The 26,329-nt window shown below is 38.1% G+C and overlaps 1 protein-coding gene and 1 pseudogene across 2 annotated transcripts in view; both read right to left on the bottom strand.

Moving 5' to 3' along the window:
- The window catches only part of GRM8 (glutamate metabotropic receptor 8), a 689,326-nt gene that overhangs the window by 325,034 nt on the left and 337,963 nt on the right, over positions 1-26,329 (bottom strand). The window lies entirely within an intron of this gene.
- LOC107537304 (integrator complex subunit 3 pseudogene) lies at positions 2,851-4,964 on the bottom strand (annotated as a pseudogene).

Below are 26,329 nucleotides of genomic sequence, written 5' to 3'. Positions count from 1 at the left end.
CACAGTTAGTAAGTGGTGGTGCTAAGTTTCAAACTTGGTCAGTGAAACCAGAGTCTGCACTTAAAACCCCACAGCAGACTGCCTTGGCTTCAGTGGGCTTAAACAGAATGGAAGCTCACTTTCTGGAGCGTGCAGTTTTAAACTCATCTGTCAGATCCATCCTGATGTTATTCGAACTTCTATATCCTTTCTAAATATTTTGGTTCAATTAATTTATAATTTCTAAAAGATGTGTTAACATATCCCATTTGGATTACAGTTTTGTTAATATTATTTTATTGTGTTTTTTTGCTTTTTAAGTTCATTTCAATTCATAAATTGTCTTATATTTAGATAATTTTTATTAATTCATTTATCTTTATCACTACTAACAATGTAAGATAAACTAAATTTTCTGATATTAATTTACTATGCCACCTTTATTTCTTTTGTTCAGATTTTCCTGCTATACCACTTTATAATCATGATACATATACATGTATATATGTGCATATATACATATACATACTCACATATGTGCATGTATAATAGAATGCTTTTTAGCTGGATTTTACATTTTATCCAGTCTGAGATTTTCTGTTTTAATGATTGAGTTTAACTGTAACTGATATTTTATAACTATTTCTTCCCATTTATTTTGTATTGTATATTTATCATCCTTTTGGTCGTTGCTATTTTTTCTCCCTTTCTCCCTTCCATCAGACTAATCAGCTTTTCAGCACAGTATATATTTTTCTGTTCCTAGTGATTTCTAAGCTAAAGAGTCTAGTTTTATTCTTTTAATTATTAACCTTACATTTTTAAGATGAGCAAGTATATAACAATGCGTTAAGATAATTAATATTTTTATATTTTTTCTGAACACTGCGAGAAGTTTAGGAAGGCTTAATTCCCACCCCTCACACATATCATTGTTGTTTAGAACTTTACTTCCACCTTCTTTAAAAACAATGCAACACATTTTTTCAAAATCACGGCTCCTTACATCCTATTGCTTATTTCTAGAATCAACTTCCTTCCTTTAACGTTAATAATCCCTTCAGAAAGAGACTGTAAGAGGAAAATTCTCTAATTCTTTATGTGACATAAAATATCTTCACTTCCTTTTATTCTTAAATGGCAGTTTACATACAGATTTATAATTATTCTTATTTTTCCCCCTCAACATTTAAAAATATTTTTCTACTGTCTTCTTGCATCTATTTGACTAATTAGAACCCTGCTGCTAGTCTTATTGCTGTACCATCTTGGATAGTATGTCTTTCGTCTTTGCATCTTTAAAGATGTCCTTTTGTGTTTGCGTTGCAGTTTCACTGTGCTGTGGATAAGTGGCTTGGCTCCCTTCAGCCTGAGGACCCATCTTATTCTTTGTACCTGTAGTGTCCTCTATTGTTATCTACTTGCCTATTACCTTTCCTTTCTGTTCTCTCCTTCTGGAACTCCTGCTTTAGAGTTTTAAAATTTTAGAGCTAACATTTGTCCCTGATCATTTTGAATTACTTTTTTTATATGGTGTGCAGACAGTGGTGTTTTTTAAGGTGGTTACCACCTGGAATTATAAAATCTTAGAGATAGTGATTTTTTCACATATTTCCAGATGTGTGTGTTGTTTTCTATGGATAACAGAACTAAAAGGAGCCATCATGTTGCACATTTGATACAGGTTAAGGAGGCAGACGTGAAGCACCAGAACTAAACAGCTCAGCGAGCTTTAACCAACTAGAGTCACTAGCATGATGGGTTCTATGGAAATAAAAACCTCATTTGCATAGGCTGACTTCTTACAGTGTCCTGATGCAGTCTTATTCCAAACTCTCACTGCTGTGATGTACAAGCCATGAAGGGAAGTAATAAATTGGGCGTTTTCTTACCAAAAATCACTGGAGGTTTGTTTGAAATTTAGATATACTGACTGGAGACTTTTATGAATTTCTGGAAATTGATGTCAGTATTTTCAAGTAATGAATCACTGGCAAAGAGAAAGAACAAAAATGCTTGATAATATGGTAAATCCTAGTAAGTAGTTCTCTGCACCTCTCTCTATATTACAATAGTAGAAAGAGAGAGAGGGAGAGAGAGAGAGAGAGAGAGAGACTACAGGGAGAAGCGAGAGGGAAAAAATACATCAAAAGACTCGGTCTTTTGAGAACAAAAAGTGCTAAGAACGTTAACAGAAATGAGAGGAGTGAAAGGAAGAGAGGAAATCCAGAGAAGAGATGGGAGGGCATGGAAATTGAGGTGAAAGGAGGATCAGGACAAGAAATGGACGGGGGCAAAATATCACCCACCTGTATTAAAAAAAAACATAGTTTGGGAATCAGAAACACGATCTTAAATGGAATTCAATAGAAATAATCATCGAAATACATGTAAAGGTATTTATAGTGTCTCAATCTTAGTAACAGTTTGCAACAGAAATATTATATAATCAGGACCTTAGGATACTTATCCATGTTAAAACGTTAATCAGAGAAAAAATAAAATGTGGAAGTAAAGGTATTCTAACAGAAAGCATGGAAATTAATGGAGTGTGCCCACAGCTCCCAGCCCTCTAGGCCTTGGGTGAGCTGAGGGTGCCAGGGTGGCCAGGGCCAGGCCCTGAGGCAGCAGGGACCCCCTTTCTGCCTGTAACCTCACCCTTAAGGACTCCATGACACCTCTGTCTTCTACTCCAGCTCTGTGGGCAGCTGCTGAGCACCCATAGGCCCCAAGAATATGACATCATTGGGCCAAGGACATGGCAGGCCCAGAAGAATGGCAGTGGCCCCAAGAAACTGGGCTGTGAGGAACCTCAGATGCAGATGCTGGAAGGGGTGGCTCAGTGTGGGCTGGAGCCCAGCCACCTCAGCCTCAGGACACCAGCTGGGTGGCCTGGGCAAGTGACCCATACAGGTTTATCTTCTCTACGGCAGCTTTGCTGGCCCCCAGATAGTAGAGCAAGTGGTAGCCAATCTTGGGCTGCTTCTGATATAGTTCGGAGAGAGGTCCAGAAGTGGAGAGAAGCTGCTGTTGTCTTCCTGCATTTGGCATACGTTCCTAAATATTAGGTAGAGAGGCTTCCCCACAGATTTCTCAGGGAACTTCTCCATGACCTTCTTGGGCAGCATCTCCCCTCAGAAGTGGACCTTGAAGAGCTTCTGTAAGCAGTACACAAGGGCAAACAGCAGCTCCAAGTCAAAATCTTCCTCTAGTACCTGGTCCACAATTCTTATATGACCTCATACTGGGCCTCTCTATCACTGTCCTTTGTAGTTGGAGCACTTTGTCTCTTAGGGACTCATCCAACTGGTCAAAGAAGGGGTGATATCAACTGTCTCCTTGGTAAGGTGGAAGTGAAACTCTCTCATCTTTCTTTTGCTTTTGAGATCCTCCTCATCATCACTGAAGGCTGCTTCTGCATTGTCATAGCAACTCTCATCCTTGTCTGACATACGGTTGTCCATCTCCATGGAAACTGGTTCCTCAATTTTGATTTCCAGGTGGGCTGGGCAAACTGAAGAACTCAGGAAACTTCTCCCTCAGCACTGGTGCAGCTTCTTATTCAATTTAGGGTTGTCAAACAGGGGAGCCAAATGCACCAAGACCTGTTTCTCCAAAATGTGGTTGAGGGAGGAAAAGACTCCTTATCCCCACATGGCCCCCGTGGTGGATAGAAGTTGAGAATGATGCGACACAAAAAATCCAGGAGTTTGGCAGTGATGGCTGGGTGGGGCTTTCATAGAGTGATGCATGACAAGGAAGGCTGGCTCTATGTTGATGATGTTACCCTTGTCTGGGCTAAAGTCATAAAACAAAGCCAGCTTGGCATTAAAGGCAGTGACGTTTGATGTGCTTCTTGTCAGCAGCCAACCAATGATGGCCCCTGGGGCAAGATATCTGAGCTCAGCACGCATTAGAAGAGTGGGCAACCCCACAGATGTAACAAATGAGGTCACAGTGCAGATAGTGACTGTCTGGGGTTGACTAGTACTGGCGCTGGAACCAGTCCTGGTATCTCTTTTGTTGACCAAACCGCACCTGGGAGGTCATGAAGAGAAGCTTAGTCTCCATGTCTGGGGTTAGACAACATGTTGGGAATTTTCATAATGTTCTTGACTGAAGAAGCTGAAGGATACCTATGAATTAAGGACTCAAGGCATGAGGGTTATGGATAACATCTTTCAAAAAAACTTCAAAATCTGGTATTGGAAACATTCTGAAGTAGTCTTAGGAGGTTCCAGCCAATCATCAAGTATTCCATGACCTATTCAGAAGCAGTGAGATGCAGAAGTCCACCTCCTTCTGCCACAAGGCCTGGAGCTGGAGTTCCCATGGTAGTGGACAGTGAGGCAGAGGTATGTGTAAATGGCCATGGCAATGAGGATGCTGTTGTTCAACACCCCCCCCCGCTGCTCCGTCAGGATATCCAGAACACTTTCTGCCAACCAAATATCTTTTGCCATAACATCCCCACCAGCAATCTGCTTCATGAATGTCATGCAAACACCATCAGCTCCCAGAACCCTACTCTTCACTAGTTCCCATACCAACCCCACCAAATGAGTATGACAGGTGTCCTACAACTCCAAGCACTTCTCTGTAAGTATGTGGTTGAGTTTATTCAGAACAATATTCATGCTGTCACAGCTCACCAGAGCCAAGTCCTGGTAACACTCCTGGGATTGAACTGGTTCAGTGAGGAAAAAGGTGAGAGGGTGAAGAGACCCAGGCAGATTTCCCCATGCTGGGGAGTGTGTGGGAAGGGTGCATACTAGGCACTGAAGACATCATTAGCCTCACTCTCTGAGACACCATTAGTCATCGATGTCACAATGCTCATAGATCTTCCAAACATCTCCTCTAACTCATCCTTGGCATCCAAACTAGTTGAAAGTGGGAGCCTGTCCCTTCCTGGTACTCCTGCTCCCTCCTCCACTTCCCCAAACAGCAGCTGTCACTGCCACCTTTCCCTCCTGTAATTCCATGGCTGCAGCCAGGAGACAGGGAAAAGCCAGGGAATGGATGGGTGGCAAGTCCTAGAAATGAGGAACTCTGTGTTGCCAGGGCTTGGGTGCAAGAGGAACCAGGGGAGGAGGAGAGGGAAAGGTCCCTGTCCTTTCCACTCCTCCCTCCTGTCCAAAAGGCTGCTCTGTGGAAGAGGTGAAGGCAGCCAGCCCTCTAGGTCCTGCCTCTGGAGCAGCAGTGCTGAGGAAAGCTCTTAGCTCCTAAGTATGTGGGGGAAGGGTATGCACCACTCTGGGAGGGGAAGAGAGGTTTCTGGCCCTGAAGAAGTAGAAGGTGAGCCCCTTCTAGTTTCTGGCTCTAAGAGAAGTAGGGGAAATCCCAAGGTTTTGCCTCAGGAGATGGGAAAAAGGGGAATCCTGCATGGAACTAGGGGATCTGAAGCCTTCCTATCCAGTGCCCTGTTTGGGGAGCAAGGTTCCTTTGGATCCTCTCTTCCTGCCCCCCAGGGGTGAGGGTGAGTCAGTAAGCGCTCCAGGAGGGCACCTAGGACCAGCTTCTCCTTACACCACACACAGGAGACCACGGTGAAAGGGGGAGGGGAGAGAGGCTGAGGGCTATGGGGAGGAGGGGGCCCTCTTTAATTTTTAAAATGAAAATGTATATCCATTGGGCATATGTTAGAGTTTTCCAAGGGAGAAAAACTAAGATAACTTTTGCAAATTTCCTTTTTTTAAAAAACATAATTACAAAGCACTCAGATTATAAAAATCTTAAAATTCATTTTATGTTAATAACAATAATCTACCAACTAATTATCAAGTGCCTGGTATTATGCTAGACATTTAGATTCTCCGCTACAGTTTAAAACATACACATACACATGCACACACATATAGCTTTATAGATGTATCTTTCCTCTTCTGACATATGTCACTATTGTATCACCTCTGATAACTTTCATTGAGAACTTTTCAACTCAAATGGTGTCTGCACTCGATTTGATTTTTGATGAAATTGGCACATCAGTTTAAAACAACCACATTCACTGCATCTTTTTGTTCTGTACATGAGCAAATCTACTGATCATATTAGTTTCTTATAAGATGGAGAATGTTTTATTTTGTCCTGATAAATGCAAAAATTTTTAATAACTGAGGGAGGAAAACCAGTTGATGCTTATGAACTATAATTAGGTATTATCCTGTTTAGTATATATTATTTCACTCTCATAAACCTTTATAAGATAGGTACAATTACTATCTTCAGTTCCATTTGGGGGAACTAGAATTTAGAGAGTGAAATAATTTTCCCAAAGTAACATAGATAGGATTTGAAGCTACAAAGTCTAGCTCCAGGATCAAATGCCCAACCATCATACTATTACCCTTCAGCCTCTCTAGGACTAAGTGCATATATAATAATAAAAGCAAAGAAATACATTAATTTAAACTAACTCTATGTAAGTGAGGGTAAATAAGGCAAAAACGTGAACCTCCCAGTTCCTGATCTCCTTTTCCAGAGCTGTGTTTTGCTTTGAGCAGTAGTCTATGTCCAGGCTCTCAACACAGCAACCTATCTGACTGAGACATACAAAATTTATCCATGCTCTCAAAAAATAATTGGCCTTACTCATTCTACACATGTCAAAAACATTTGCTAATTATCATGACAAAAATACGTGTAAATTCGAATTGTTTTCAAAATTTTATAATCCTTCTAAATCAATATGTTGTGAAAGTGTTGCAATTAATAGTAAAATCCTACTTGAGCACTGATTTCTCACTGATTTACCCCAATTATTATTAGAAAATAAATGAATAAATAAATACAAATGTGAAATTTTCCAGCATACATTTTTTTGTTTGTGTCTAAGGAAGTATCAGCCACTCTCACTCCTTAAATATCCTTTGTATTATTAAATTGCCCTCAACAGGTTGCTTTCTCTTTCCTTCTATCATATGGCTGACTTCTCCTTTGAAACCCTACTCATACTTTACTTTCCCCAAGTAAAGCTTTCTGTCACCTTCCTCAGGCTGAGCTATTCCTCATGTTCTCTTTGCATCATCTATCAAACCATTTAGTCTACCATGGCATGCACTATCTCCCCAACCAGAACAATTTCTTGAGGCCAAAGACTATCTTACTCATCTCTATGTCCCAGTATTGAGCTGAGTGCCTGGAACACGGAAAATGTTCAGATGACTTTGTTGAAAAGGTGAGTAAATAAAGTAGATAGGCATTTTCCCAAAGTTCCTGATCTTAATAATCAAATGGATGCTAATTAAAAATGCAGATACCAAGCTAATCTCCTGGAGATTCATATTGACAAGTTTGAATTGGGGCAAAAGATTTTCTGTTTATCAGATATTTCAAGTGATTTCACGAGGATGAATGAAGAAAAGGGAGAATTACTGTAGTCATTTAATCATGAGAAGTAAAGAAAAGCTATGTCTTTGTACAAAGTAGCTCTGTCCTTGGGTTACCTCTGTTTGAGGTATCCATGGAGACCTTTACCTCTCCCTTTACATGGTACCAATCTGTGCTGTGCAAATAAAAGCAAAAACAAAAACAAAAAAACAGTTTTTCATCATATAAAAATAAGGGTATGAAGATAATCTATCCTCTGCTCAGAATATAAACTCAGCAAGGGGCTTGGTTATTACTTCAACATTGTTTCTATTTCTTTAGCCAGTGTTTTCAATGTGGCCTAAAAATGTCATGACTCAGAGTAGTTATTTGTAGAATTGCTTCAAAATGTTATCTAAACCACTGTAATTTCACACTTGGCATTGAAACTACCTGGTTGGCCTGCAAGAATTCCACTTACCTGATGATTATGCAGTACTTACTGAAACTAACTGTGTAATATTTTATTCTTTAACTCTTAGAACACAAACGTGTTCAAAGAGAAGACTGTGCTCCATGTTGCCACCTGCTCAACATACCTCACTCCTTAATTCTTGCAATAATATTTTCAACTCTGCCACTCAATGGAAACTTTTCTTTTAAAGATCACTAATAATCTCTGAATTGCCAAATCTCAAAAATTTCTTGGGTGTCTGTTGGCCTCTGTACTAACAAAGACAAGCAGGCCTTTTTGCAATACTTGTTCCTTGTTGGATTCTTGGTTTTACTACTTCTCTCTCTGCTACTTTTGGGTCTCCTTTGCTAATTTAATCTTTTGCTTCTCCTACTAAATATGTTTGGTTCCATTTTGAGAGCTAAACTTGTTGATCTAGCAATTAAGTTCTTCCAAATTTGGAAAACTGTTCAGGTCTTATCACCAAAACTCCTCTTCCTGTATCCTATGGTCTAGACCAGCACCAGTCACATGTGGGTTTTAAATTAACTAAAATGTAAAATTCAATTCCCTAATCACACTACCCGTATGTCAAGTGCTCAATGGCACTTGTACAACACATTTATAGAGCATTTGCATCATGACAGAAAGTCCTGTTGGGCAGTGCTAATCTAAGCAGCTGGACTACTTGACTTTCTCACCTCTAAACCTTAGCCCATTTGATTCCTTCTACCTGGAATGTTGTCCACCAACCATATCTCTTCCTATAGAAACTTGACCCTTTATTCAAGATTCATTCTAAATATTTACGTCTCTCTAAAAATCTTTACCAATGTGGCTGAAAGTGTGACAGCTTTATTATGAACTCCCTAGTTCTTTGTAACACTCTTACCCATGTTGCTTTGTTCTGTTATTGCCAATACAAAGGTCTGCTCTTCTTAGCTAGAGATTAAAGTGTCTGAAGACTTGATATTTTCCAACTGTCAATGAATGCTTTCAGTGTGCTCAGCTAAGTGCTTGATGTTTCTCAGGTCCTCATAACTCCCCTGAGAAGTATATGGTGTTTTACCATATTAACATTAAGGAAACTGGAATTTAAAATGAAATGATTGGACAAATGAAAGTTTCAGAAAGGGAAGCGATTGCCTAGGGTTACAGAGTGGTGAGCCCTGGATCATCCCAGGTTGCTCTAACTGCAAAGCCCATACTCTTAATCACAGGGACATATTGCTTCCTCCATCTCATTTAGCATTTTAATGTCCACCCCACCCCACTTGTCTTGTAATACTAGGCATAACTCCATTAGTGAATGAGTGAATAGATGAATAATGCCTTATATGTATTAGATAATTTACAGTTCATCAAACTTGTTGACGGCAATAATTTATTTCCATATGATTCCCCCAACAGCTCTGAGGCAACTCCGCAGGAAACCTTATCTCCATTTCACAGAGGCTGAGAGAGTTCAGAGGCCTCCTGAAGTACACAGTGCCTCATGGTGACAGAGATAAAACTTTAGTCCAGGCCTTCTGCCTCCAAGTTTCATCAGCCTTTCTTTCAAATCCCCTGAGGTTCAAAACTCATCAATAATCAATAAAGACTCAAAGTGTTTTATCTCAATATACTGTTTTCTACTTGCCTATTTTATTCTTTAAAAAACATGATAATGAGGCTTAATTGTTCATGTCTATGGGAGGGGGAGAGGCAGTTGTCATTTTCAGTGATGGTAAAATAGCCACACATTTAGATCTTTATCATATTGTTTTTGCCTTAACCCTGTTAAAACAACTTGCTTATATTAAACAAAATTCTGGGAATGTTAATTAGCAATTTAGCTATGAATATGCTTGATTATTTTTAAGTCTACTAATAATATGCATGAGTCTCATCTGTAATTACATCTGCATGTTTTTTTCTCTCTTTTTCCTTCAGGAAAGCCATCTAAAATGCATTTGGGAAATGTTTGAAAAAAATTAATTCTATTACTCTTATTTTCCAGAATCTTCTAAGGGTTTTATGGCTGTAATTATATTTTTCCTCTCAAGGCAAAGCAATATATCACAACATCCATTATCATATGTGTTGACAAAATGAGAGATTCAAGGACTTAATTTTATACCCCTTAAATAACAGAAAAATCAAGTATACTATATTTTCTCCTTTATTACATTAATTTTCTCATGTACTTAAACAGTTTTCTATTTTGTATTATATCAGCAATGGCACTTTAAGAGTATTACACTTACATTTATTTCACATCCATCCTGGACTCATGTGTTTTTGTGCATATGTAAGGTTAGTTGGGGGTGAGAATGGCAGTATTAAACTCATTTCTTTTGAGTGTCTTTTCTCAGTCATGATGCAGTCTTTACAAAAATTATTTTACTAATATGAAGAGAAATCTAAAAAATAATTTGTCCAAGACAATCCTGCCAGAAAGTGGCAAAGGTCTGTTTCAAACTTATACCTGCCTCATTTCAAAGCCTAGGACATTTTTTATAGGAATGACCAAATGGTTGAATGGCTAAATATTAAACAAAAGGCCCCTGGCCCCCTGATACCTATTCACTAAAATGTTTATTAGATGAATAAATAAATAAAGGAATGAGTAGATGAAACTCAATACACATCAGCTCATTTACCTCCCCATCAAAAGAAAACATTTTCAAATAAAGATTCAGGGCAAATACACAATTAGGAAAATGTTTCAGCACTGATGGGGCTTTTAGAAGATTGCTGTCCCCAATTTCAATAGTCTTAATGCACAAGCAACTTGCCTGAAGCCTATAATGCCCTTGGATTTCAAGTGGAGGAGTCTGATCATCTGGAATCAGAAAATCAAGGATCTGAAATACTGTTAAATAAATAGATTGAACTGAAATTAGCCTCTTAGGACTTTAAGTGCTTCCACATAAAGTCTTAGAGATAGAAACAGGAATGATGTTAACTACAACCAAATATTGCCTTAATTCGAAATTTAACTTCTGCAATTTGATCTAATGTCACATCGAGGCATATGGGCCCTCCACTTGTAAAGAGTTTACACCAGTTTAAAACAAATTCATCACATGAGCAAGACTGCAAACTCAAGCAGTAGCGATGTTTTTATTTGATGCATTTCATTACTTGTTTTCCATACCTGTAGCTACCATGTGAACCTATCTCCAATAACTTTACCACCCACCTTCTTGAAAAGCTTTGTAACTCTTCTCTTTGCATCAAACCTTCCTTCAAATGGCTATTAGAAAAATCTCTCCCAAGACAGCTTTTATCACAAGCTCAAAACCTACCAGAGTTCTCTAAAGCCTTGTATACAACAGATTCTTAAAGTCTTCACCCCTCTCACCATCCTCCTCTCTCCCATCTCCCTGAGACAGATTCTTCACTAGTTTTTTTGTGTGTGTTTTAAACCACCTACCATGCACTGTATGATATAAACTTATTTTCTTATCTGTGATTTTCAACAGGCTAGTGATCCTAATTTAGAACTTTAGAACATACTTTGAAAATTATCTTTGCTATATTTTCACATGGGTGTATTATCAGGTTCTGTATCAATTAGGGCCCCAGAAGGCAACAGACTTCATCCCAGATGGTTCAAATGGAGAAAGTTGAATGAAGAAGTGATCCACCAAATTATAGACAGAATTAAGGAGCAAACAAGGTGGTGAAGCATCTAGAGATTAGCAACAATGATAAAACAGTACTACTACTGGTCAGGATGAAGAGACAGAGAGAAGGGTTAGCATTTCCACAATAGCCCAACTAAAGCTAGAGGCATGGAGAGGGCAGCCTGGAGGCAGTGATAGCCTGAAAGGACAGTACCATAGCCGGGACACAGGATCACAGCAGGGTATGGAGAAAAAAATACCCAGGCCTGTTTCTCCTTTCACCCTCCAAAATCTTGCTAATGCCTCAAATTGGCCATGCCCAAGACGAAGACAGAGGGGAAGGGAGTGCTAGTTGTGCAGTCTACAAAGGTCAGCTTTGCAAGGCACAGGGAAGACACAGAAAGGTGGAGAATGGGTGGGAGTGTGGCAAGTGGAAAACACCTTGTACAGTCCCCAGCCAAGCTGTAGCATTCAGAAGATTGGAAATTTCTGAGGTCACCTGCATATGGAGTGAGAAAACAGTTGTAAGACCTCACTGGAATCTCAGCTAGGTGTCACTTTGAGCAACTACTTAATTAGAAGCTCAGTGCTTTACCTTTCATATAAGAATAATACTGTATTCAGTTTATAGAATTGTTCTGAACACTCAGTGAAAATATATATATAAAATATCAGTACAATAAATTCTAAATAAATGGTAATATTGTTACTGGCTAAATGAAAATTATATATATGTCCTCTTATAAAACATCTTATAATTAAAAGGTGAACCATCTTAAGAATCAATGAGTATTAGTGGTCACCTCTGTAGCTCACCTCTACCCTCATCCCCTTGCCTTAAAAAATACAGCAGGACAGCTTCAGGACTTGGCAGGCAGACTATTTTATTTTACACTAGTGACTTGGATGCCATTTCTCTTCCTTCCACTCAGTAACAGACGGTGCCCTGGACAGCAGTGACATCTGCAGCCCCAAGGGAGAAGGGTCAGCACAAATTTTAATTTTGCTTTTGGTTTGGGGCTTTAAGTACACAAACAGATTTTTTTTTCCTCCCTGTCAGTTTGCATCTAGCTTTGTATCTGACAGTTTTTAATGCTAAATGTATTTGAATTAACCCAGAAATTTATAGCTCCAGGTTTTTGCTTATTTTGCTTTATACCTCTAATTCAACCTCCTTTATTAAAATAAAATTTAAAAAGGTGAAAGAAAATGTGCAAAATAATTTTTATATCACTAGGATATTAGAAAGAGGGCATTCTGGTCTTTTGAACTTCCTTGCATTACAAAATGTTAACATTTGAGTATTTTAAATCATAAGAAACAAGAGTACTAAAGATAACCTATAAAAATCTGTAGGCAATTTGACTCAACTAGAAAAAGGAACTTAAAAGCTGAGAGAACATTTATAAAAAATTGTATGTCATGTTCACTGAAATGGAATGAAATTCTACACTTATCTCTGCTATGGGAGTAAAAATAAGTAAATAAATCTATGAGACAGATGATAGATGACAGATATAGATAGATGATAGATAGATATAGATGATAGATAGACGATAGAGAGATAGATGATAGATAGATGATGATGATAGATGGATAGATAGATGATAGAGATAGATAGATGATATAGATGATAGATAGATAGATGATAGATGATAGATAGATGATGATAGATAGATGATAGATAGATAGATAGATAGATAGATAGATAGATAGATAGATAGATAGATAGATAGATAGATGATAGATATAGATAGATAGATAGATGATAGATAGATAGATGATAGATAGATAGATAGATAGATAGATAGATAGATAGATAGATAGATGATAGATAGATAGAGATAGATAGATGATGATAGATAGAAGATGATAGATAGATAGATAGATGATAGATAGATAGATAGATATAGATAGATAGATAGATAGATATAGATAGATGATGATAGATAGAAGATGATAGATAGATAGATGATAGATGATAGATAGATAGATAGATAGATAGATAGATAGATAGATAGATAGATGATAGATAGATAGATAGATAGATAGATAGATAGATGATAGATAGATGATAGATGATGATAGATAGATAGATGATAGATAGATAGATAGATAGATAGATAGATAGATAGATAGATAGATAGATGATAGATAGATGATAGATGATGATAGATAGATAGATGATAGATAGATAGATAGATAGATAGATGATAGATAGATGATAGATAGATGATAGATAGATGATAGATAGATAGATAGATAGATAGATAGATAGATAGATAGATAGATAGATAGATGATAGATAGATGATAGATAGATAGATGATAGATAGATGATAGATAGATAGATATAGATAGATAGATGATAGATAGATGATAGATAGATAGATATAGATAGATAGATATAGATAGATAGATGATAGATAGATAGATGATAGATAGATAGATAGACTGATAGATATAGATAGATAGATATAGATAGGTAGATGATGATAGACAGATAGATGATAGATAGATATAGATGATAGATGATAGATGATAGATAGATAGATAGATAGATAGATAGATAGATAGACGATAGATAGATAGATAGATAGATAGATAGATAGATAGATGATAGATAGATAGAGATAGATGATAGATGATAGATGATGATGATGATAGATAGATAGATGATAGATAGATATAGATAGATGATAGATAGATAATAGATAGATATTGATGATAGAGGTTTTATTCTTAGGAAGTCAAGTGTTTGCACGAGGAACAATTTGATCATCCTGAGTTCAATTTCAGGGGAATTTCTGTAATAGAAGACTCTCCTGATGTTTGAATGTTATGGCTACATTTGGGGTCATAAAAATTTCCAACTCAGGCATCCCACAGAGAAAAAGCATCTATCCCTAAGTATATAAAATAGTATCCTCATTACTGAGATGCTATCCAACCTCAGTGGTATTTGTAATTTCCCCATGCTCTGGGCAGTCTTCAAAGGTCAAAGAGAACACCAAAGGCTAAGTGTATAAGATAATTAGATCAAAATAGAACTGAAAGCTGGCCTCAGGTAGCTATTTCTAATGGGAGTCAGTCAGAGGACAATAAAAACCACAGTTCATGCCCAAACGTTCTCCTTGGTCAAGGAGAGACTGGTTGGAGAAAATCAGAACTCAATGGTCATGTCTGATTGGCCTCAATCCAAAACTCCACAGCAACACTCAAGAAGCTTCAGAGACAAATAATTACATAGCTAATTTAGGTGTTTGTATTAGATCATTCAAAGCCCCCTTCATCTTAGGCCTGATTGTTCTAAACCAGATAAATGTGCTGAATTTACAACAGAATATTGAGCCTCACTTCTATTATGTAATGGGTAGAAGAGAAAAGTAAAAGAAACTGGGCCTTCTTTTATTTTGATGCCAGAAAGACAAACAGGATGGTCTGTAATAACCATTCAGACTAGTAAATCACATTAACAACAATTCACTGTGAGATAACTAGATATATGAAATTTTTGAGTCCTGGTTCCTTTCTCTGACCCTTAGACAGTTACTTACTGCAACTCCAGTTTTCTAATCTGTAAAAAGGGGATACAAGATAAATCACCTCTAATATTTCTTCCAACTACCATTAAAAAAAGCTATTGTTTTATGTACCAAACAGGATAAAAAATATGATTCTATAAAATGCAGACCTGTCATCCAATGAGGTTACATTTCAGGTAGATCTGAAGCAACCAAATTCGTATTAAAAAACTTTCTAATACAAGATAAAAGAAGGACTGAGCCAGATTTGTGCCACATTAAAGAATCCAAGTCACAGAGACAAAATAAATCCTTTAATCAAGAAAAGTTCATATCATAAATTATATTGTTGATGTATTCCACACCCATTTGTGAGATATGTATCAAAAATTTGTTTTATAGATAGATAGGTATATAGATAATCAATAGAAAGAGATGGAAAGATGAAATTTTCAACCATATTTTCTAAAACAGTTGTATAAGAATTTTTACATCCAACAGAAAATAAATATCAGACTAGAGATAATACACATAGTTTAGCAAGAAAAGATCAAGGGTGAGTAAAAGTATTTAAGTATATCTGTCATGAGAAACTATATAGTAATACAATAAGCTGTAAATTTTTTCTTTTCACTCCCTAAAATTTAGTTAGAAATCATTATCCTCATGCGAACTAGTTATAAAAATACCATATAAATCATTTATTGGTGCTATAAATTAAAAACAAAATGCACCAAAAAATCTGTATTCCAAATAACTGAGCTATATAGAAATATTTCCTTAAAAGTTGGAGACATGGGAACACTTTCCACAACCAAAAACTGAATGCCATTCACCAGTGAATTAAATAAAGAAAATCAAAGAAAAAAACTGAACAGCCAGATTGATTGCATAAATCTTCATCAAAGATAGAAATACTTATATAGGAATTTCATGACTAAACAAAATGCAAACAACCCAAATACTTTTTTAACCAACAACTGCATTCATTAGCTTAAACCTTTCACTTTATTTTAGTGTTTTGTCATCTTTATCCTCTGAGTTTTAAAAAAGAAGCTGGAGAACAGCCTTTGTTGAAGAGTTTGAGCATATACTAAGTCACAGCCCAATCTCTCAACCTCAAAGTCAATTTAGCAACTAGAAAAGACACAGAAGAAAAAAGGAGATGTTGTGCTATAGGGAAGAACTGTCATTCATTACAGTGTAAAGTTAATGAATGCATCACATACCACAGAAGTATTTTTAGATTCAGTTATTTATTCAGCAAATATTTATCCAGTGTCTTCTAAGTGGAAGGCACAGTGCACACAAAGGTGAGCAACAAAGACACACTCCTAGTCCTCATGGAGCTTTCAATTTAATAGGAGATAAACATCGACAAAACAATCCCACAAATAAATGTACAATTGAGTGATTATACAAAAATGAATATAGTGCTTTACGGGGATATAGCAAGGAGATCAGACCTAGTCAGGTAAGACCAATTGGAGGATCTGTATACTATTCCTGGAGTCTCACCTAGCAAATAGGTATTTCCAAGAGTAGAATGTCCATCAGGACACCCCAAAGTTCTGTTCTATGGGCAGCCACTAGCTATATACCCCTACCTCCAAATTCTATGTCTCAACTGGCCTTACCAAGAATGAGCTTATCATGTCATGAGAGATGAACCAACACTCTGGCACAAACCCCACATCATTCATCACCATTCAAACCAAAGCAGCTTAGCCATGGTCCTTATCGATAAGTGATGGTTGCACCACCATAGTTGGCTCTACAGAGACCCCAACGGGACCCATTGCCCCCTCTTCCGGCATACTCTTAGAGTGACACACGGAGTGAATGTACTAAAGCAGTAGAGTAAAGGACCAAAAGAAGGGAAGGCTGTAGTTTGAAAAGGGAGAGAAGCATTCTTCTGGAAATGTGTCCAGACAAGGTAGACTCATTCAAGGGATTCAGATGATGAGATTCAGGTGGATTAAGATATATACAGTTCATCTGAGTGTCTCAAAAAAGAAGTTTTTAATATGGAAATTGAAGTGAAGATGGGATTCATTTCTTTTTTTAAGATTTACAGTTAGGCCAGGCCGGGCATGGCTCAGTGGTTGAGCATCGACCTAGGATCCATGTGATTGGGGTTCGATTCCCGGTCAGGGCACATGCCCAAATTGTGGGCTGCAGCCAATCAATGACTCTGTCATCATTGATGTTTCTCTCTCTCTCTCTCCCTCTCCTTTCCTCTCTGTGAAATCAATAAAAATACATTAAAAAAAAAAAGAATTACAATTAGGTGAAAAAGAATCAGCTGGTGATAGAAACCTAAGACCTAGGAAGTGAAACCGGTAACCAGCTTATAAGAATTCATAAGGACAGCTGAATAGCGAGATTGTGTGTAGTTCACAAATGCATACAGTATTTTCCTGGAGATTCCCCTGACGTAAATCTAGTCCCAAATTACACTTTGCATGTTAAAGATAGTACTGAGCTGCCCAGAAAGCCACCAAAGGGAAAGTTCCCTGGCCACAGGGCTGTGGTCCTTGGGGTGCACTGCAACTCTTGTGTGGTTAGAAACTCATCAGTGATGGAACATGTCATGTGTGTCTCTGAGAAGAAGAGAAGGGAATTTGTGATGGGAACTGCGCTGAGTTTGCCCTTCTTTTGACAAATCTTACTCTCTGCTTATTTATATCAAAATTATCATCATCATCATCACCCTTTTCTCCAATGATTACACAAGTCTCTTGCTCACGCTCTTCCCAACTCTGTCTACACTTACCCCAAATACACACCAAAGTTATTAAGAGTTCGAAGAACCAATTGTTTGCCTATCCTTATAATCATCTGTTCTAAAAGGTAATTTAAACAATTACTCAAACCTGCAGCCCTGGCAGAAGAATGTGAGTTGTGCAGTCAGCACAGCAGGCTGAAGTTGGGCTTTGTGTCAGTCTTAGGGTGATGCAGACTGATCCCACCAAGAAATCAGTTAACAGGGACATTTTCTGTCATAAGGCAGGGGAGAAGAAGCTAAACAGTGCTCTGGACTTTACTGAATTAAACCTTCATATCAGTTAATGAAACCCCCCTGGGAAGCCTCAAGCCAGAATTCCCAAAATGTTAGCCATGTATTGAAAATGCAGCTAACACTCCTAAAAAAGAGGGGGTAGGTGGTCATCTTAAACAGATCTGAAGTATTTATTTTTCTGCTACCATAGATCAGCTACACCACTGCTCCCTTTCACAGGTACAAATGCACAAAAGACAGCTTCTGTTTCATAAAAGTAGCCCAGACAAACAACACTCTGCAGGGTGCTGAACCCGAAGCTGGCAGCCAGCCCGGCCCTTGCGCTCCAGTCTGCTGGTACTTTACCCTTCCACAGCTATCAGCCTGCCTCAGACCTTCGCCTTCACTCTGACTCGGGACAAAGAGACGACCACAGTGGAAATCCTTCTGTATGCTGCTAATAAGCCTATTTAGAGTCAATGAGAAAGCCTCATTTTGCACCAATAAAAGCCCTCACGAGTTCTACTGAATCAGTAAAACCAAAATGTTTCTGTACACTCCCTGTCCTCATTTCACATCAGTCTGAGGGGGAGCTCAGCAAAATGTTGGACACGATGACCTCTAAGTTTCCTTCTTCTCTAAGGTCCTCTGATTTTCTGTTGGCTAGTGGGATTTTAACTTTATTTAAATCATCATATATTCTGATGGATTCCTGAGACCTTCTTCACTGTGATCTGCTGAATCGGCATATTTGGAATCTTGGATCTCTCTTGGCAAAGAATTAAATACTATTCCCAACTAACTACTTAGCTAATGTTGCCTATATTCGTTCTAAAAAATATCTGAGTAGGAGACAGATGTAGAGCATACTCTCACCTCCCACAGCAAGGCTAGGGAAAGCTTTGGTGTTTCATGAACCATGAGCAAAAAGGAAATTCATGCCAGCATTTTAATGCCCTTAATGAAAGATATTAACCATTTTCCCAAATGAAAACCTACAGTTCTAACCATTTGACAGCAGTGATATAAGCAAATAAACCTATAGGTAAAAATTCCTATATGGGTCAATGGTTTAATGGAAAGTTATACAGGGGTGGAATGACATCGCCTGTTGGTCAGGATACTAACTCCCTTTTCAAGAAACAGCCACATTCAAATCAGCTCACTGTTGGGACATAGTGTAGAGGTGCACAAGGAAATAACTACCATTTCTAAAAACAATGCAAGTTCTGTATGTAAGCTCAATGTTTTAGCCATAGAGCGTTTTAGTAACACAAGGGAGGACCAGAGCAATATGAATGGCCTTTATGAAAGATTGACCAATAACGGCCATCATCATCACCATCAAAATATAGAGACAGGAAAAAGTAGAATTTAGCAAGAATCCTTAGAGGTTAACTCACTTGCCCAAGATCACACAGCCAAGATATAGTGTTTGAGAATGAAACCAATGAAGCTGAGAATTTTACTAGACACAGAAAACATAATAGAAACATGTAGTTTTTCTTAGGTCTTATTCAGTTGATAAAATTGCTCGCACTTTGAACAGGTATTCATTACACTACAAAGAAAAATGCTTAGCTAAATTATTGTCTGTCTAGGTGGTAAGTAGCACACTACCATCATTTGTAAAATAATATTTTCGTAGACTAGAGGGCATGTTGTTTAAAGGAACCCAGAGATGAATTATTTTGATAAATTAAGGCTTACACTCTAATATGTGTGTTTTATAATTCTCCGACTTATATAGAAATATGTCTCAGTGAAATATTTCTGAAAAGCTGTATATCTGTTTAATTTTACATTCACTGACTGGAAAATCAGTACTTAAGAAACCTGTGGTGAATCTACTTAATATAAATAATTTGTCTGCATTGCAAATATTAACTTCCTGATTTATTTTAGAATTTTAATTTTTCCGTATCTTCTTAAAATGAGGCATGTTCATGTCATGTTAAATAAATAATTCCCATTTACTGATAAGACATTATGTTAGTTAGGATGATTTCAGCTGCAAATAATAGAAAAGCCAATGCAAAATGGCTTTTAAAAGGAGAGGATTTATCATTATCTCATATCTCAAGAATGGAAGGGCATTCTAGGCTGGTTAATTCAGAGGTTTAAAGATGTCAGCAGTGACTGAGGTTTCCTCTGCTTTTTTATGGTGCTATCATCAGCATGATTCCCCTGCTGCAGGTCAGCCACCAATTACAGACATAACGATCACCTATTGCAGACATAGCAATAACCAGAAGAACTCCCCACGCTCCATACCCTAAAGGGCCCTGTAAGACTCACCCCTCTATCTCCTTGACCACAATTGTATTACAAGTTGCCCTTTCAACCAAAGCTGGCAAGCAGGATATGGCCACCATAATTGGATCAGACCAATCAGAATTAACTGGGTTATATGGGGTATACACTAAAACAAAATTGTTGTTCTGTAGATCTGTCAGCCTACACCTATGTTGTGCAACATGACAGCCACTAGCCACATGTGGCTATTTATATTTAAATGTCCACTAATTAAAATTAAATAAAATTTAAAATTCAGTTTCTCAGTTCACTGTCCACATTTCAAGTGACCAACAGTCACGTGTGTCTAGTGGCTATTCCATTGGACAATGGAGATATAGAAAACTGTCCTCATCATAGATAGTTCTACTGGATGGTGCTGACCTAGAAGAAAGGGAAATTCTGTAGGCTAAGTAGGCATCAGGACCTGCTGTACTCCTATGTAGGAGACAATGAGCTTTATGCATAGAATCTCTTCCAATCTTCCACAGGATTACTATCTTTTGTTAGTCTGGACACTAGGCTGCTAGGAAAACTTAATTAGAAGTATCATGACCTATCTCACATCCCTGCAGGAAGGACAGGGCAACCTGTCAGCCCTGTTCTGTCTACATGTCAACATCATCCTTCCAGTCCAACTTTCCCCTCATGGTGAAGAACTTGACAATCTGCTCAGCCTCCCATCTCACAGCCCCACCTGAACCCCCAAGAGAAACCAATCTTTCCCTTCAGCTTCATATTTTAAAATGCCTTAGGAGGACCCTGATGATCCAGCTTGACCCAGTCTTAAACCAATTGGTTGTAGCTGCAGAGACACCGAGGAAGGAATTAGGGCTTTAGATCAGAGATATGTCCTTAGGGGGTATCTCTAATGAATATCCATGGATATAGAGGACAATTCTTAGGAGGGTAAAAGGAATTCCACAGTCCTCTCCTTCACCACATTCCCAAAAGTCTGAATCCCTTAACCAAGCTCTGACTCAAGCCCTATATTGCTCTTCACATACTTTTTGGGTCTATCTCACCTAATCTTATTTATAGACTAGTGAGTCCCACCTTTGTCTCTACAGCAAGACCTCTTTTCTCAGCTTCAGAGTCACATAACCAACTAATTAGATATCTTTTATACCCATCCACTTTTCTCCATGTCCAGTGCAGTACAGCCATCATAACCTGGGCCACTGTCACCTCTGGAAAAATTACTATAATATCTAAGTGGTCTCTCTCAGTGTTATGTTTACATACAGAATAATCTTATTAAAATGGAAACCCAATTATGTCACTGATCTGCTTACAATCTTTTAGTGCCTGTTCATTGCATTTAAAAACAAATTTCAACACCCTCATGAGACATAAAATCTTACACGATCTGCCCTTTCGTAGGTCCCTATGCTTCTCTCCTACTATCTCCCACCCTACTCTCTTAGCCATGCTGAACTTGTTCAGTTCCTCAAACCACTTTCCTTTCTCTAGTCTACTGGTCTGTGTGCTTCCCTCTGCTTGAAATAATAATCATACTAATTACCTCTTTATCTTGTCTAAATCCTTTCATAATGCAAATAATTAGCCCTTTATATGTAACTGTTTTGTATTCTTTTTAGGGGTTCAGAATATCACATTTTCCTAATGTTCAGCCATCTGTATATTCTTTCTTTCTTTGTTTTGTTTTTAATGAATTGGTTTCCTCCACTGAAGTTTAATAAGCACTGAGGGAAAGACATTTTTTTCTAATGTTTCTGTACTTTTCTACCCATGGCTTCATCTTCACTGACCCAAGTTTTACTGCGGGTTTTCAAATAAATGCTTCTCTGGAATGCTTTGCTGTCCCTTGATTGCCAATATCCCCATTTCCATTTCTGAACCCTTCAATGGAATATTCCAGAGATCGTGTTCAGCCAGATACCTGTGAATTCCAACCAGTCAAGCTCATGCCAGAGTCCACTGTCTACTCTACAGAAAGGGATTCCTAGACTCCCAAGTTCATTTTGGCTCTGTAGAATGGGTGCCTCCTCTGTTTTAAGTTATTTCCTGAAAAAATGTGAGGCTTTATATACTCTTAAAGTTCCCTCTAATCAGTGGGTACTTTCTTATGCTTCCACAAGTCAAGTGGTGTTAGTGCTTCTCAGACCAAAAGGATCAGTCTGACCTCCTTAGCAGTCAGGGAGCATCACAAAGAGGGAATACTTAACCTTAGATAGCCATTGGGAAAACATTCAGGCCACAAAACAGGAAAAAACAGGATGGGTCAGTGAAATTCAGTCCCTTGTTGGGAAAAGCCTTCAGAACAGGAAAGGATTAAGGAAAGAATCCGATGTCAAATCAGATTTCAGTCCCTTCATCACCTTCAGGTTGCTTTATGGTTTTAGACAACTCACTTAGGCCAGATAGACCTCAATGTCCTTTTCTGCAAAATGAAAGAATTGAGAAAAATGGTCTCTGTGGGCCTTTGCAACTCCTTTACTCTATGTGCATTTATGTGCAGTGTAGTGTGTGCTGTTGTTAAGTTTTCAGAATATTTGTAAATCCTGACATGGCAAACTTTGCAGCCCACTTTGCAAATTTTGGAGGTAGAGAGGTACATCTATAAACATTTCTTTAAATTTAGTAATTGAACTCGCCACTTCAAAATTTTCTAATGATGAGACAGGCACGCATGCACATACAGACACACATGCACACATTACTGTATCTTTACACAGTAAACATACATACAGCACAGGCTCTAGATTTTAAGTTTTTGCACTTGACAATTTAGTCTTATTTAGATGATCTTCTGTAGGACACCTTGGGTTTATCAGTAATGTTCAGCACAGTTGAATATTTATTCTGCTAATTAAATATCAGATGCCATTGCTATCTTCCCAAACTAATTCTGTTACTCAAAGTGTGGCCCAAGGCCCATCACCATCCATGTCACCTGAGACTGTGTGGAAGTACAAAGTGCCTCACCCCAGAACTACAAAATCCGAATTTGCATTTTAACCAGGCACTCGGGTGATTTGTATGCACACTGAAGTTCTGGAAGTGCTATTATACATTATAGTACTTCCTACACTGCTATCAAATAGGCGAAATTTTTTCTATAAAGGAGTGAATAAATGAGCAAACTAACTGTAATTTAGCAAAGTGAATGGCTATAACTCAGTGCCACTGAGCTTGGAGTTCTAGAAGCTTGCAGTTGATTGTTTCTCCTGTGTTGTTTTTTAAATATAGTCCTCAGTCTACTTTTATAAATGGCAAGTGGCCAGGGAACTGGATGAAAAGTTTATTCTGTTCAAGACCCACTCACAAATACTATATATATCATTAAAAGTCACTGTGAAGAATATTAAAATATTTGCTATTTTCTATAGGAGTAGGTAACAACCAATATGTTATTTTTATTTCACTTTATAGCTGGTGATTTTAAAATTCCATAATGCATTGCCATCATACATAAAATATAAGGAGAAAAATGCTTTTCAACTATGTGGTAAAAAGCCTGAAATAAGTAAATAATAAAAGAAATTGAGGATATAAAAGTAAAACACAAATTCAAATAAAACAGACCAGGATTCTAGCTGCAACTCTGAGACTGTGATTTTTTGAACAATTCACTGAATTTCTCTGGGTTCCAGTTTCTTCATGTAGAAAATGAGAGAATAATCTTGATTTTACATCCCAGCTGTAAAATTTTAAAAACTGATATGTCTGAAATCAATACCTGTTTTGTCATCTCACATGCATCCATTGGGATTTAATATGGAATTTCAGAAGTAAGTCATTCTGGAACTTCTGTTATTTTACTTGCTAAGAACAGAAGCATGTGGACGACCTGCCACCTCATGATGCTAATGTAAAGACATTGTCCCCAATAGAGTTTTACTCTAGGCAAGAGGCAAATGGGGATGGCAGAACACATTTGAACACAGGGAAACTTATCTTAGCTTCCTTTCATTCTGAATTACCAAATCAAACTGTGTACATCCATCCCCCTCACTAACTACCCAATTCACTCATATAGTCTCCATGAGTCCTAGGAGAACAGGTGAAAGCTTCCACCATTCATAGCCTCCCAAAGCATATAGAGGACTACTGAGAGATAGTTACACCTGAAAAATACCTGGTTACTCTGGCACTGGAAAAAACTGGCAGGCCTTTCAGGGAGCTAATTATTGAGCCTGCTATTTGGTTCAGTGGCAGAATTGCTTGTTTGCTAGAAGAAACATATTTGTACATTGCTTTTTCCATTACCATTATTTCTATCACCATAAATAAGAATCAATAGGCCATTTCAAGTAGCATCTGTTCACCAGCATTTAGCATCTGAGTGTCAGGCACATGCAGGCTAAGCAGCAGTGTCCCAACCTCCTGGCTGAGGATTGAAATCCAACAGGCCAGGAAAACATTTCAAATTCAATAAGGCAGGGTATGTGTGTCTGTATGAGCAACTCGAGGGCAAGGATATTCTATTCTTTCTCTCTATATCTATAGTACAGTGTCTTGTACTATACAAGCAGGCTATCCAAAATGAGTAGACAAGTGAATAAATGATGGAAGGATGGAAGGATGAAAGGATGGATGGATGGGAGGATGGATGGATGGATGGATGGATGGATGGATGGATGGATGGATGGATGGATGGATGGGTGGAGCAAAAAGAAAGCTTTATGATGCTATATGGAACTGACTGGACATATTGGGTTGGTCAGAGGATGTTGTTTTAATAAGGGCAGAGCTAGTCACAACTCGAGATGGAAAGTGAAAGCCAAGGCCAACCGTGTGACCAACAGGGAGTGGCCTTTGAGAAGCAGCTCAGCTGAACATACTCAGGTCCCAGCAATATTCACTCTGAGGCTTCTCTAACAGACAAAAAGTCAGCATGACTGCCATTAAAAAGTTAAGTGAGACCTCAAAAAACAACAACAAAAACCCACTCTCCACTGCCAGTGAGAGTCTTGCTGAACAAAGCAACGTCAGGTAAGGAACTATTCAGAGAAAAGGTGGGGGAAAGAAAAATGCAGTCAGTGAGTGTGAACAGCAGAAGACGGGTTCAGGCAGAGGCCCGACTGGGGACATAGGTGTGAGAAAAACGTGCAAAGACGGGGAGGGAAGATGAAGACCCACAAGTCTCGAGGGGGGTGTCTGAGGAGGGGAAAGGCATCAGGAGTGAGAGTGGAACAAGGGAGGGAAAAGAGGTGAGGTCAGATAAATGTCTATAAATAACACCCATCACCACTAATAAGTATAAGAGAATCTTTCTTCTTCTTGAGAAGATGAGGGAATTTTAAGTAAGATTAAGAAGTTGTAGCTTTCAGAGCTCAGCAGCTCTCAGAAGCAGTAATCACTACAAAAATCGCTAGGTGCCTGGTAGGAATTACTTCACTTTGGAATCTGGCCAGCATATCAAAGCTAACAGTAATATCGCATCCTTTTGAAAGCTTTCCTGAGATTCTAGGAGGGGAAAACATCTCAGAAAACTGTGCTGAGTTAATTTTAGGAAGAAGGTGCTCCTCACAGCCTGAAGACATTCTATATCTTGAAAATTGATATGACAGAAGCCCAGCCCTGCTGGGAAGCACTTTCTTATCCCTGTAAATACACTGCCAGGATTGCCCCCAATGGAAGAAAATAATTACGCTCACAGATTACCATCCTCAAGGTAAAACGTTTCTTAAACATAACACAAATGATGCTCCAAATGCAGGTAAAAGGACCCTGTGAGCATCCCATTTCACAGAGTTCCCTAACTTTTTGACTCATTGTGGATGGTTAAAATGTAAGGCCAAATTCTGAAACTTACACATCTGTATACATCCATTTTTTAATTACACAGAATTGGGCAAATTGGAAATATAAATAATTTTCACACCCTGGACACATCTACTCACAGATATCGTGTCTATTTTGCTTCTTAAGTACATTTGACCGATAAGGTGTTAGGTCATCTTCACTCTTCCCCCAAAACAGAGATGAAAACTGGGTGTTGATGGTAATTTGGGGCACAAGTATTTTCCATCACTATTTGGAAAAGTCCATGTGTTACTGTTTGTTTGTTTTTTAATTAAGTTAGGATGTTGTATTATTTACTTATTTTCTACCCAGGGACAATAATTTCAGTATCACCCATAATGGAATTTGGATGAAAATCTGTTTATTGACCCTGTTCCCTAAGG

This window comes from Miniopterus natalensis, chromosome 10 (assembly GCF_054644295.1).
Source record: "Miniopterus natalensis isolate mMinNat1 chromosome 10, mMinNat1.hap1, whole genome shotgun sequence".
In the NCBI taxonomy this organism is placed as follows: domain Eukaryota; kingdom Metazoa; phylum Chordata; class Mammalia; order Chiroptera; family Miniopteridae; genus Miniopterus; species Miniopterus natalensis.
Note: the sequence above shows the minus strand (reverse complement) of the source record. Positions and strands in the feature narration are given on the sequence as shown.